The sequence below is a fragment of the Talpa occidentalis genome, unplaced genomic scaffold (genome assembly GCF_014898055.3).
Source record: "Talpa occidentalis isolate TD23 unplaced genomic scaffold, MPIMG_talOcc4v2.1 talOcc4.5, whole genome shotgun sequence".
In the NCBI taxonomy this organism is placed as follows: Eukaryota; Metazoa; Chordata; class Mammalia; order Eulipotyphla; family Talpidae; genus Talpa; species Talpa occidentalis.
In genome coordinates, this window is record NW_023604861.1 from 7,431,504 (window position 1) to 7,444,713 (window position 13,210).

Here is a 13,210-nt window from a genome sequence, read left to right on the forward strand (position 1 = left end):
GAAAATATTTTGTTACGTATGAGAGAAGTTATATTGCTAGGAAAAAAGACATGGCACAGATCAATTGTATTAGATCTTACATTTTGCATTAAAAAAGAGCAAAATAAAACAATGTATTTCATATTTTTTGTAGCCCATTATTTAAAAACTCTGAAAGGATCAAATAAAGCTGCTTGTGACCAGGGGTACCCTGTCAGGAAGGGAGGTGCAGAGTAGGTAGAGAAGGGAAGGAGATGTCCACAGTATCCCAGGTTCAACTTAAAATCCTTGGAGCTGCATGTATGTGACTTTTGTAAAACACTAAATTTACATCCTATGAACAATAAGGTGAAAGAAGAAAAGAGAAACTGCAGCCTCACCTTCATGAAGCTGTGGGTCCCCAGCTGACCCAAGACCCCAGCACAGACTTGGGAGGTGGGGCTGGGGCGACACAGCATCTGGGTATCCTCATTCTGTCTGTTTTCCATACTCCACGCTGGATCAAAAGCTCCCGAGGTTCTGCCTGTGCTGGAAGTGAGGACCTGGTGACCCACAGCTGGGACAGTCCTGGTTCTTCGCAGCCTCGTGGCCAGGATGCTTGGGGAGCCGAGTCCTGCTGAACCGCAGCAACAAGCCTGGTGGCTTCAAACCCTCTGGGTTTTGTGGACTAATCTTTAATGCACCAGATAAGGAGACTGTTAACCAGCCTTATTACTGACAATTTCCTGTTACAGTGGCAGGGCAGGCAGATGATTTGAGGATTATCCTGGCGCTGACAAATCCCCCGGGCCCTGCCAATCTCATTTACAAAAGACTCAAATCTGTTTATAGCTGATAATAGATGACATGCCCTCAGGTTTGCTTGTAAGTGACACGGGCATTGCTTTTTATTTTTTTCTTTTAGCAACAGGAACCAAACTTGGATTCATCCTGATAAACTAGACATTTGGGACTTTATGTGAGCTCACTGCTCTAGGCTGTTCTTGCAGGGTTAGCCATTTGCTAACCCTTGCACCCCTGCCCACAATGGGCCCTGCAGCCTTGATCCAGTACAACAAATGGCCCATCCAGGAAAGAGGCCTCATAATTTCTCATGATGCAGAGATTCTCCAATCACCCTTCTTCCATGTGTTTATTTATTCTAAGATCTATCTATCTATCTATCTATCTATCTATCTATCTATCTATCTATCTATTTATCTACTACCTATCTATCTATCTATCTATCTATCTATCTATCTATCTATCTATCTACCTACCTACCTACCTATCTATCTATTTATCCCTTCTATATATATTTTTCAAGGAAAATAAAAGCAAAATCACATCAAAAATGTGGTGACTTAAGCTCCTCTGGGCTTTGTGGACTAATCTTTAATGCACCAGACAAGAAGACTATTAACCAGCCTTGTTACTGACAAAGCAAAAACTAAATAAATACCCACACAATCCTTATCCCCCGTCACCTGTTTCCCACCTCTTCACCTCTGGTAACCTTAGTTCTGTTATCCATGTCCACTAACTTGTTTTTATTTAGCTTTGTCAGTTCATCCACTTTCTTTCCTTACATTATCTCTATATGTGAAATCATACAATATTTGTTTTTATCTTTCTGGCTAACGTCGCTTCGTAGAATCCCCTACAAATTATTTCAGATAAAACAACAAAGCAAGTCTTGAACTTGTTGCTGTGAACACATGTGCACCTTGAATGCAAAGCCCATTCCTTTCTTCATCTCTGTATCCCCAGCAACAGGTAGAGGAACTAACACACAGTATATTCTCAAAATTGGTTGTGGGATTGCCTTGTTCATAAACTCATCATTTCTCCAATGAGATGTTCTCAGGTATCTAAATGGAAGCAGATTACCTTTGGAAACACAAATATCAATATAGATTAAATCTGTAATTCCTTTTGATTCCTTTGATTTTTAAGAAGTAAAATGCCATCTGCCAAATCCTAAACCTGGGTTTAGCATTGGCATTTAATCTTACCCATCACATCATTATGACTGTGATGCTTTCTCCAACACCAGAAGAAATTTTCTAGCCCAAACTCATATCTCACTTAGCAAGATCTCTCGGCCCTTGGCCTTATGACCACTTGCCTCTGTGAGTTGCAGATGGAATTCTGTCACACAAGCCAGACTCATAGGAAACTCTGGGGTACCCCCTCTTCCACACTTCCCTGGCTACAATGGGGACCTGCTGGTAAAAAAGACAACTGCTAGGATTTCCAATTTTCCCATTTCCATTTTTCTTCATTCTAATTTTTCTGCTTAATGTGACTACATCTGGCCATATAATTTCCAGCGTTCAAACCAGTCCTCAGCAGAAGGCTTTGTTACTAGTTTGCTTAAAATTCGAGGAGTTTTTTAGGATTCTTAAGGGAAAGTGCAAATCACTAAATGTCTATGTCTCTTAAAAAATCTAATTTGGTGTTATATAGCTAATGACATATGTTCATTATGGACAAATTGAAACATATGAAAACAACTAGGGAAGTGGGGAAAAGTCAACACTCAAATGTAATATTAATATTCTGATGTCTCCTTTGTAGACATGTTCTTACATTTTTTTCTCTCTCCACAGATAGGTAGGTAGAGATATAAATGACAGATGTACATCAATTCACCATTCATACATGTCTCAAGAAAAATGACATCACATATGCATACTGTCTTAAAATTTACTTTTCTCCTCTCAATAAATCACACAAGCATTTATTTTATATATTACTGGAAAACTCTAAGACACATGGAGACATTCAAATTTTGTGGAAAATGAAACTAAATACATATTTAAAACCTCAAAATACATATTGAAAATACTAAAGAGAAACCCATGGAAGGACCTATATAAGCTATGAAAATGGGTTCAGAGTATTGGAAATTAGTTTCTTGAAATTCAAACTTTTTTACTTTGGTCAACTTTGAAAAATGTTTTTTACATGATAAATTTTTTATATGAATACAGTTGGGAAATTCTATTGTCATGCAGTCCTTAGCCTCAAGTTTGCAAAATCTAGTTTTTGCTGCTTCTTTTTCTTTTTTTATTGTAAGCCTTTTAATTTAACTTTTTGACCCCAGTATTTTTGCTACATCTATTGCTAGGATCAAATCATTATACTTTTCAAAAGCATTCCTTTAACCTCAGGTCAAGCAAATGTGAAATATGAGGAAGTTATAAATAGACTAGAATCTAGAACAACCATAACCCTGATGTACTTTATCTAAATTTTTATATCTTTGAAGTGCACTGAATACAGAAAGAATGCAGAGCTTTTATTTTCTAGCCAGAGAAACCACACACAAAAAAAGAACAAAAAAATGATCTTTTTCTCATTTCTGTAGTCAAGCTCTCCATCCCAAAACAGAAAGTGGGGGTAGAGCCAAGTCAATCCAACAAAAATAAACCGTTGTCATTGTTTATTGAGAAAATAATTCCTTAAGATGTTTTCCCCCAAGAGCTAAAAAAAAAAAAAAAAGTTATAAAGAAGATCTCTGACTGGCTTTATTTCCTAGAGGAAAATTTTGTTGAACATTTATTTATTTTGTGAAAACTACCAATCACAAATGAGCCCATAAAATTCCTCCTTGTCGTGTGCGGTGGGAAAGCAGGGGGAGGGCGATGTTGGGAATACACAGCTGGACTCTGGTTTGCTGCCTGGAATCACCCAATCCCGTCCAGCTTCCCAAACATCCCCAGGTCCATGAACTATGTCCCGCAGGAGCAGCCGAAGCGAGGCAAGGTTGGAGGCAAGGAGTGAAATGCAGGTAGTGGGGTGTAGACTTGGCGTCTGCGTGGTGGATTGAATGAATGACGCGGATTCTCCCTCCTCGGCAACCCAGCCCTTGCCTTGGCTCTGTGGGGTACATCTTGACTGTGAGCTTGGCTAGTGACTGTGTGCCGAGGTCAGTTCCAGTTCTCCAGAGGCCTCACTTGCTGCTGGTGGCTCTTGGCACTGTTGCCAGCTCCTGAGAAGCACATCCTGGCAAAGCCCACCAAACCGTGGAAGGGGAGAGGCCCATAGAACAGAGCTGCCTGCGGGCCTGGGGTCAGACACGGGGCAAAGCCTGCAGCCTAACCAGATCAACCAAGTCCCAGCAGCCCCTGGACACTGGCCATCACCGAATATTCTCTACCTGTCTCCTCTATTGTTTTTCTAATGTTTCCTGCTCTCCCCCCACCCATCTCTTGTACCCCTCTGAGCCTTTTCTCCCACCTGCATGTCTCCCTTTTTATAAAGATTTATTTATTTATGCATTCAAGAATTGGGGTACAGGCCAGAGGTGTGGGGGGTGAGAGGATTCACCAGAGACAGTGGGGAGCAGAACAGGCAGATCGACTGAAATACACTGCTGAGGGGAGCAGCGGGGAGACCATGTGGGCAGCTCTCTGGCTGGGGATCAAACTTGGGCTGCAGTGACTGTGGATAGCGTCACAGTGCTGCGCCTTAACCCCTTGCACCAGCAGGGAGGCCCCTCCATCTCTCTTAACCTCAGAAAGATAACCACTGTTCTAAGGCCCAGTCGTGGTGTGCTTGGCTGTGCCCTATTATTACAGATACACAAATTGATACACATTTTTAAGTAAAAAAAGAATCGTAATTTTAAAAAACCCTGCTAATATGTGGCTGTGTCCACGGCGGACTGAAGGGGGGACACTTCTGCAGCCCAGACGTCAGGGATCAGCCTGTGAATGATGTATGAGAGCAGGTGCGAGAAGAAATGGGGAGAGATGGACGGAGGGTGCATGTGAGGATGGAAGAAAAGGCTGAATCAGTGGGAGAGGGTGGCAAATCCTCACACCTGGGAGATTTTGAGCTTTGAGCATAATTTTAGGAAAAATGATGAGCTTGAGATTTCTAAACCTACTAAACATAGAGCTTGCATATGATCCAGCAATTCCACTCCTAGGTATTTACCCAAAGGACACAGAAACATCCATTCCAAAGAGCACCTGCACCCCTATGTTTATAGCAGCACTGTTTACAATAGCTAAGCTTTGGAAACAACCCAAATGCCCAAAAATAGATGACTGGATCAAGAAGATGTGGTCCATATACACCATGGAATATTACTCAGCATTCAAAAAAGATAAACACATGCCATTTGCAGCAACATGGATGGCGCTGGAAGGGATCATGCTCAGCGAAATAAGCCAGAAAGAAAAAGAAAAATGCCGGATGGTCTCACTCATAGCAGGAATCTAGAAAACCTAAATATGGGACCAGGAAAATGAATAACTATAAGAAAGTGAAAATCAAAATCAACAAAAAACTATGAACCAGAGACACTTTTGGGGGGTGGGGGGCGGGAGGGGAGGGATTGGGGTCCAAATAAGGGGGTTGCAATTGTATGGGGAATATAAAAATAAAATTTATTTAAAAAAATAAAAAAAATAAAAAATGACGAGCTCACTTTGCGCCCAGGAGGCTCTCTTTCGGGAATGCCCCTCCACTAGCTGGGGTGGCTGTCGTTGACGGGACCCCCTTCTCTGCCACCAGGATTGGCTCAGACACGGCAGGCGACCCAGTCAAAGTCCGCTTTGGGGTGATCGACGTGGAGGTTTGATGAAAAAGGGGTCTTTTCCTCTTGTGATACGAGACTAACAAGGACGCCCAGAGCCTGATGGTGTTTCCATCTAGGCTGCTTGGGGGAGACTGCAAGTCAGCTGAGGTGCAGAGAGAAGCAGGGCTGGAAGAAGAGATGGGGACAGGGAAAGAGAGAGGGAGGAGTCACAATCATGGCGTTTGAACCCTTAGATCTGACCCCACAATCACTGGAATTTACAAGCCAGCATGTGCGTGTGCGTGTGTGCGCGTGTGTGTCCACTAACATTTCACTAAGGTCCTTGAGTTGGGTTTTTGACTGGTGACATCAAGGGTCCCAACTCAGCGGACATTCAGGAAACAGCAGCTGAATGTTCTCCAGTGGGCATCGCCCAGAGCTCAGGGCTGCCTTGGGGAGCACATGGACCGAAAAGCCCGGACGCGGCCTAGCTGGGCCGCCGCAGTTCATCCTCTCCACCTCTTCTCCAGAACAAACAAGGAGAGGACGCCAGCTGTCAGGCACCCCGGGGAACAGGCCAAGGATCTAAAGGGAACACACGAAGAAACGCGCCACTTCCCTGGGGGTCAGAGAGACGGGACTGGGACTCCGCTTCACGCATGGCAGGGCCCGAGAGCGGAGCTGGCCCCGCGACAAGGACGCGGGGAAACAGGCGGCTGCGCGCCGCGGCTGGGTGGAGACAGACTGTCTCTGGAGGGCAGCTGAGCGGAGCCCCCTGGAGTCCGTGGGTGCCCAAGGCCAGCATCTCCCTTCCTGGGGGCGACTCTGAACAGCGATGGGGGGCTGCCGTCTCCTGGCGGGGCCGTCCCGACAGACAGCGGCGACCTCACCGGCTCCTCAGCGGTCCTGACCCAGCGCCGGGCGCGCCCAGCTGACCCTGGAGCCTCACCGAGGAGCTCCCACCTGGCGCCCGGCGCTTCAGAGCTCTTCTCTCTGAATCGCTTGCTCTCTCGCGGGTCCCCTTCCCAGCTCGCAGACTGATCCTTTCGAAGCCAGTTCCAGAGGAGACGCTGAGTGGGACCAGCCCAGCCGGAACCCCCAGCTCTGCCTTCCGCAGGCTTCCATGCGACCTTGACCTTTGCGACCCTTCTCTGTCAACTGGGAGTCTGGAACGACCGGGACACTGCCTAGCTGGAAGGATTGTTTTAAAGAATAAATAAGGTAACTTATGACCTTATTTAGACAGAACCCGGCACACAGTAGGTGCTCAACAAATGCTAGCTCCGACATCCCAACGGTGCTCGGTGCTCCGCCTACCCTTGGGCAGCTGCTGCTGACCTTGGGCTCCCGTCCTGCTTTCTTTCTAGCACCTTCCTTGGGCAATGCCACCATCCACCAGGCCTTACCACCACCTACTCTTCCAGGGTCATGCCTTTGCCATCGGTATCTTCCCTAGATGTCTCCTCTAACCATCGCCTGCACGCCCGTCACACCCGGTCACCCCCTCTGCGCCCCCACCTGTCCTGGGCACAGTGCACCCACCAGGGACTGGGGCTGTGGTCAGAACAGTCACCTCTAGACAGGCTGTGGCCCGGTCCCACCCCAAGGGGGAGCTCAATACTGACAAGGGACACTGGAGACCCCATAAGGCTCTCTGTGAGCTCTCTGAACGTGAGACAGAGGGGAGCTTGTATGAACGGCCAGAACTGTCACCTGGAAACACCTGAAAGGGTCTTTGCTCCTTACACCCTGAAGGAGCTTAACCAACATCCATGTTGCAGACCCATCTAGACCCATCTAATCGGTTAGAGGCTGTCGTCCCCTGCAAGTGTGAATGAATGCAGGAAGGTGTGTCTAATGCAAGACTGAATGATGGATGCACACATGCACATGCGCGTGCACCAGGCACACAAGCAGGAGGACAAAGGAGGACAGAATAAATATGGGACACAGTGAAAAAGCACCTAGAAAGACAGGTAAGACAGAGCCTTGGCACAGGCGCAGTAGATTCAAGGGGCAGTTCTGGCTTGTTAAAGATCAGCTTGCTGGGCCCCACCTGTGGAGTTTCTGACCCAGAAGGGCTGGAATGGAGCCTGAGAATCTGCATTTCTAACAGGTCCTCAGGTGATACAGATGCTGCTGATGTGGGAACAACAGAGGCAGCAGAGTTTCAAGGAGTGGGGAGCTGAAAAATCAAATACCTCAGAAGCTTGGCACGAAGTAATGGACAGATTGCACAAATTTCTCTGTTGTCAATTTTCAGAGAATAGCAGATTTTGCTGCTTCCTGTCCTCTGAAAAAAACACCAAAAAAAAAAAAAAATCATTCCAGTCCCCTGGGAATACCCTATTGTCAGAAGTTGCTGGAAGCTTGGGTGGGTCCTCTTAGTGAAAGCTGTCATGATGCCCAGCCCCCAGCCATGTCTAGACAGTCAGAGGCCTTACTTTGGATTCCTGCACCTCCAGCCAAAATCCACCTCAGGCCCTAGTGTCGCAGGGGTTAAAGACACAGCGCTATCAAGCTAGCACCAGCCACTGCAACATGAGTTCAGTCCCGGGCAGGGAGCTGACCCACATGGCACAGCAGACCTCTCCTGTCTCCCCGCTGCTCCCCTTAGCAGTGGATTTCAGTCCATCCACCTGTTCTGCTCCCCACCCTGTCTCTGGTGAATCCTCTCACCCCCTGCACCTATACCCCTATACCCCAACTCTGGTATGCATAAATAAATAAATCTTTAAAAAAAAACAAAACAAACCCACCTCAGGCCAAGGCATTCAGAGTAATAAAGGCCATCCTGGTTGGAATCTGCATTTCAGTAGGACAGAGACTAAAAATAATCAAAATCACTTTTCAATGGTGGTTGAGAGACTTGCCTCTTGGAGACAGCTGTTATTTGTGCATCAGCCCCGACCTCCTGTTAGAACCAGGGAAGTGAAGCTCGAGAGCTCCCTCAGATGGATATTTTTATTTCAATTCTGCCCCCACTTTACAGCACGTTTCACTACTTGCTGCCTATGGGACTGTAGGGGAGCAAAACTCTCATCCCAAAATAAGCCTTTGGTAAAATTTGATTATATGGGAGGGGATCTGAAGACTGGAAGGAGGTTGCTTTGGAAAAGATACTTATAAATAAACGTCTCTCTGTAAGGGCCTGTCCCAGGAAGACCTGTCTCCTTGTCTCTGTTCAGTGGAGAAGGCAGAATTCAAATCTACATGCTTTTGCTTGCTGTGCCTTCCCTGGGAAACTCCCCAACTGAGCCTCCTCTTTCTTCTCCCAACGTGCCTGGTCTTAGCTAAGCGATTTAAGATGGCGTCTGGAGTCACGTGGGTCAGCTATTTAGCACACTGGGGCCCTCCCACGTACACAGGAGGTAGACTTGTAATTATCCACCTTCTTTTGGGTTCTTCTCTTATCAATCGTGTGATGCTTGTTTTGCCAGCTTAGAAGGACCCAGAGGGGCACAGATGATTTCCCTGTGCCCAAAGGACGTTATTGGTTGCCTCCCCTGTGAGTTTCTAGGACAGTCATAAAAAAAACTACAAACTAGGTAACTTAGAACAACAGAAATTTGTTCTCTTACGGTTCTAGAGACTAGAGGGCCAAAATCAAGGTGTCAGCAGGGCTGGGCTCCCTGAACCCCACAGGAAGGATCCTTCCTTGCCTGTCCCAGCCTCCCCTGGTCTCCTGGCCATCCTTGGCATCCTTGGCTTGCAGCTGCAGCCCGGTGGTCTCTTCTTAGTCATCATATGGCCTCCCTGGGTCCTTGTCTTCACGTGACCTTCTCTTCTTATGAGGACACCGGTCATGCTGGCTTAGAACCCAGCCCACTCCATTCTGACCTCATCTTCACTACTCGCACTGGCAGAGACCCTATTCCAAATAAGACCATGTTCTGAGGTTCTGGGGGTTAGGATAGCAACATATTTTTGTGGGAGGGGGACATAGTCAATTCATAACATCTACCCAGGACCCTTTACCCTTTTCTTTTCCCTAATCAAGCCCATATTCCACCCCCCTTCCAAAGTGTGTTAACTGATCTACCTATGAGTTAGAATATCCAAGCCCAGATGGGAGGATCTGCCTTCCATGGAAACGGCTTGTGCCAACAATTATTCCTGTGCACAAAAGGTGCTTGGGAAAATGCACAGAAGCTCTGGAAGAGCTTCCCGGGATGGGGAACCAAGGCAAAGAGGCCTTAAGGGCCTCCCCAGTGGTGCAGCGGGTTGAGCACCACGCTGTGAAGCTGTCCGCAGACTTTGCAGCGCTGGTTCAATTCCCGGCCGGCCAAGGAGATAACCACATGGCACGGCAGACCTCTCCTGTCTTGCCCTCTGCTCCCCTCAGCAGTGTCTTTGGTCCGTCTGCCTGTTCTGTTCCCCACTCTGTCTCTGGTGAATCCTCTCACCCTCCCGCAACTCTGGCCTGTACCCCAGCTCCTGTATAAATAAAAATCTTTAAAAAAAAAAAAAAAGGCCTTAAAAGGTGGGGTCTTGGGAAGGTTGAGCTCAGTCACTGCTCTCCTCGGATTACTTGTTTGTTAATTACCTGCATCCCTGGCTGCCGCCCCCCTTAGATTGCGAAGGTTCACCTTTTTAATCTATCGTGGCTCTTCCCATAAAGCCTACTTAAAGCAACAGAAATTTGTTCTCTTACAGCTTTGGAGGCTATATATAAGACACACGAATTGTATAAATGTGTCTCAAATGTTGTTTAAAAATGCTCGTTTTGCTAAATCCTTTTTCTGTCTCACTGTGAGCTGTTACCAGCCTCTCTCTCAAAATGACACTAAAGCTATCAGGGGCAGGGAAGGATGACACGGAAGGAGCAGGTGTTGGTTCTCCTGACTTGGACCTGAGGAAATGGACACGAAACTTGCTTCATCTCCTTCCCTCAGATAGCAGGTTGAAGGAAAGACTTTCACCTCTGCTTCTTAGTGCTGTAAATACACACAGGCCAGATTCTCCTCCTGCAGACACCCGCGTCCCATTCACAGCAGAAAACAAGGATCCCCCAGCCCCACCCCTGACCTAAGGAATGAGCCACAGGCGACAGGATAATGGCTGAATTTTGGAAATCTCCCAGGGCTCCAAACTGCAATCTGCCATAGATCCATGTTATGAAAATGGAAAGCTAAACTCAACAGTAAAACACAAACAATCCACTTAGAAAATGGGCAGTAGACATGAACAGACATTTCAGCAGAGGATGCACAGATGGAGAATGAGTAGATACGAGGGCGTCCAGCCTCGTTATTCATGAGGGAAATACAACTGAAAACCACAGAGCGATGATGTCGCCCCCTCCCAGGAGCGCTAACATAAAAAATAGTGTCCAAATGGTGGCGAGGATTCGCAGAAACATGTCACTCGTAGGTGGCGATGTAAAATTGTGCAGACACTCTGGAAAACAATTGGCAGTTTCTTACAAATTAAACAGGGAATTATCACACAGGACTCTCGGGCATTCACCCCAGAGAAATAAAAATCTGTATGAGAACCAAACCTGTATGAGAACATTCATAGAGGCTTAATTCATATTAATCCCAAACTAGAAACAGCCCAGATGTCCTTCTACGTGGACATAAACTCAGGGACAAACCAGGGGATACAACACAGTAATACAACAGAATGAACAACGGAGGCACAACATACCTGGGATGAGTTATGCTGCGTGAAGAAAGTCCATCCCAAAATTCCCAGGCCACTTGAGTCCATGTATAGAACATTCTAGAAATTGATAAAGTTATTGACATGGGGACCTAACTATAATGGTAGGAGGGAGTGGGGTGGGGAGGGGAGAACGGAGGGATTCTTGCAGGCCTGGAAATGTTCTTTATCTTGACTGTCCCTTCAATGTTGTGGTTTTGATCTGGTGCTTTGGTCTTGCAAAATGTTTCCAGAGGGGGAAGGTGGGCAAAGTGTGGACAGGATCTCGGTTATTTTTTACAACTGGACATCCATTTACAATCGTCTCAAAAGAGAGAGAAGGAGAAAGGAAAAGAAACGAATTCTTGTCCGGGGGGCAAGACGGGTGAGAGAAAAAGGTGCTTTGATCATTTAACAGGTGAGGAATTCTTGATGCCTCCACTGAGGAAAGAGAAGTTCTAACCATTCCCCAGAAAGTCCTAGGTTTCTGAACACTTACTTGCTTAGACCATCCTTCCTCAGCAAAGTATCTGGTTACCAAGGACCACCAGCTCATACCTCAGAACATACCAGAAAGCCAAGAAAGAACTGTACCTTTTCACGCTGGCCCTGGATTTGTTTTTCTCCAGGAAACAAAGCTCATTCACTGTTACTCATATGGTTAAAAATGCAGCCACCCCGACAGGGATTTGAAAACACAAGATTTACACCTGAGGCAGCAATAGACTAAATCATGACTTCTCTGGAAATGAAGCTTTGGTAACACCGGGTTGCAGGTGCAGCATGGACAGCCAGTTTCTGCTGCAGACCAGAGGAGCAGATGTCATGACCGACTATCAAGTGCACATTTCAGCTTCAGAGAGTTTTTGAATTGTCTCCCAAAGAGCTGCAATAAAGGGCCCCTTTCCGTCCAGCAAGGTGTGGAACTGGGTGACACGTCCCTTTGTCGGATCGGGTGATGCTTTTATTAGTTTTTCTCAGCAGGCTGGGCTTTGGGTAATGGAGCTAGGGAGCGCTAGAGTTTTCTCTTCCAGTTTCTTGTCCCCAGCAGATCTTAAGAGGTAGCTTATAACACTTCATTAGATATCAGCGGTGTCATTAATAACAGCAGTGCTTTGTACTAACAACGCCAAACACACCCTCCACGCTAAAAAACATCATCTCCACAGTTGGCTTTTAAAAGCTTCATGCCAATTTCGAAACCAAATACTATTAATATTGTCAGTTAATTAGGAGTCCAAGTAAGATGTTTCAAGTATGTAGGTTAAATACGAAGTTTCAATTTCTGTAAAGGCAGAGAAGACCTACGTTTCTCCATATTCTTTTGTACATTTTGAACTGTGTGCCATGTGCACGGACTCTCTATTCTGAAAGACAATTTGAATTAACAGTGTAGAGCTGGAGAGGATATTTCCCCCTGCCCTCTGGGTTCTTCTTGGATTGGTCAATTAAAATAACAGCCAAATTAATAGGAGAAACCCCAGATTTAATTACGTACTATGGAGAATCTGCATAGGTACGGATTGTAAAGGCAATGGGGCAAAATGAGGGTGTATGTCCCGAGCTAAGGAACGGGCGAGGGTCCTGGGCCTTCAAGGAGGGAGGAGGGGACTCACCTGAGGAGGTGAGTCACAGGACATGGGCCAGGTCTCTGTGCCTAGATGTTTGCCCTGCCATAGAGGTTGGTCTCTGACCCAAAGGTTAAAAACCCTGAGAAATACCCTCAATTTTATTCTTGTAGATAGTTAATGGGGGCGGTAAACATTTCTCTTGGGCCTGTAGAATCTCGGTTGACCTCAGCTTGAAACAATCCACATGCCAAAGTGATATCTTCTGGGAGGCCTGTTCTGGATGGTGGCGGGGTGGGGGGGGGTGGTGGACGAGGAAACTGTCCTTCAACATAGAAATTAGAAGTAAATATTCAGAATCTGTGTTGAAACCACACATTCTTAAACCTTCAAAATAAAAGAAGCCAAGCTCTGCTGTTTTACAAACTACCTTCCCCCACCCCTTGCATCGTAATAGTTGTGTCTAATTCCCTTCAGGAGTGAACCAAGCATGTGTGGGAGCTTA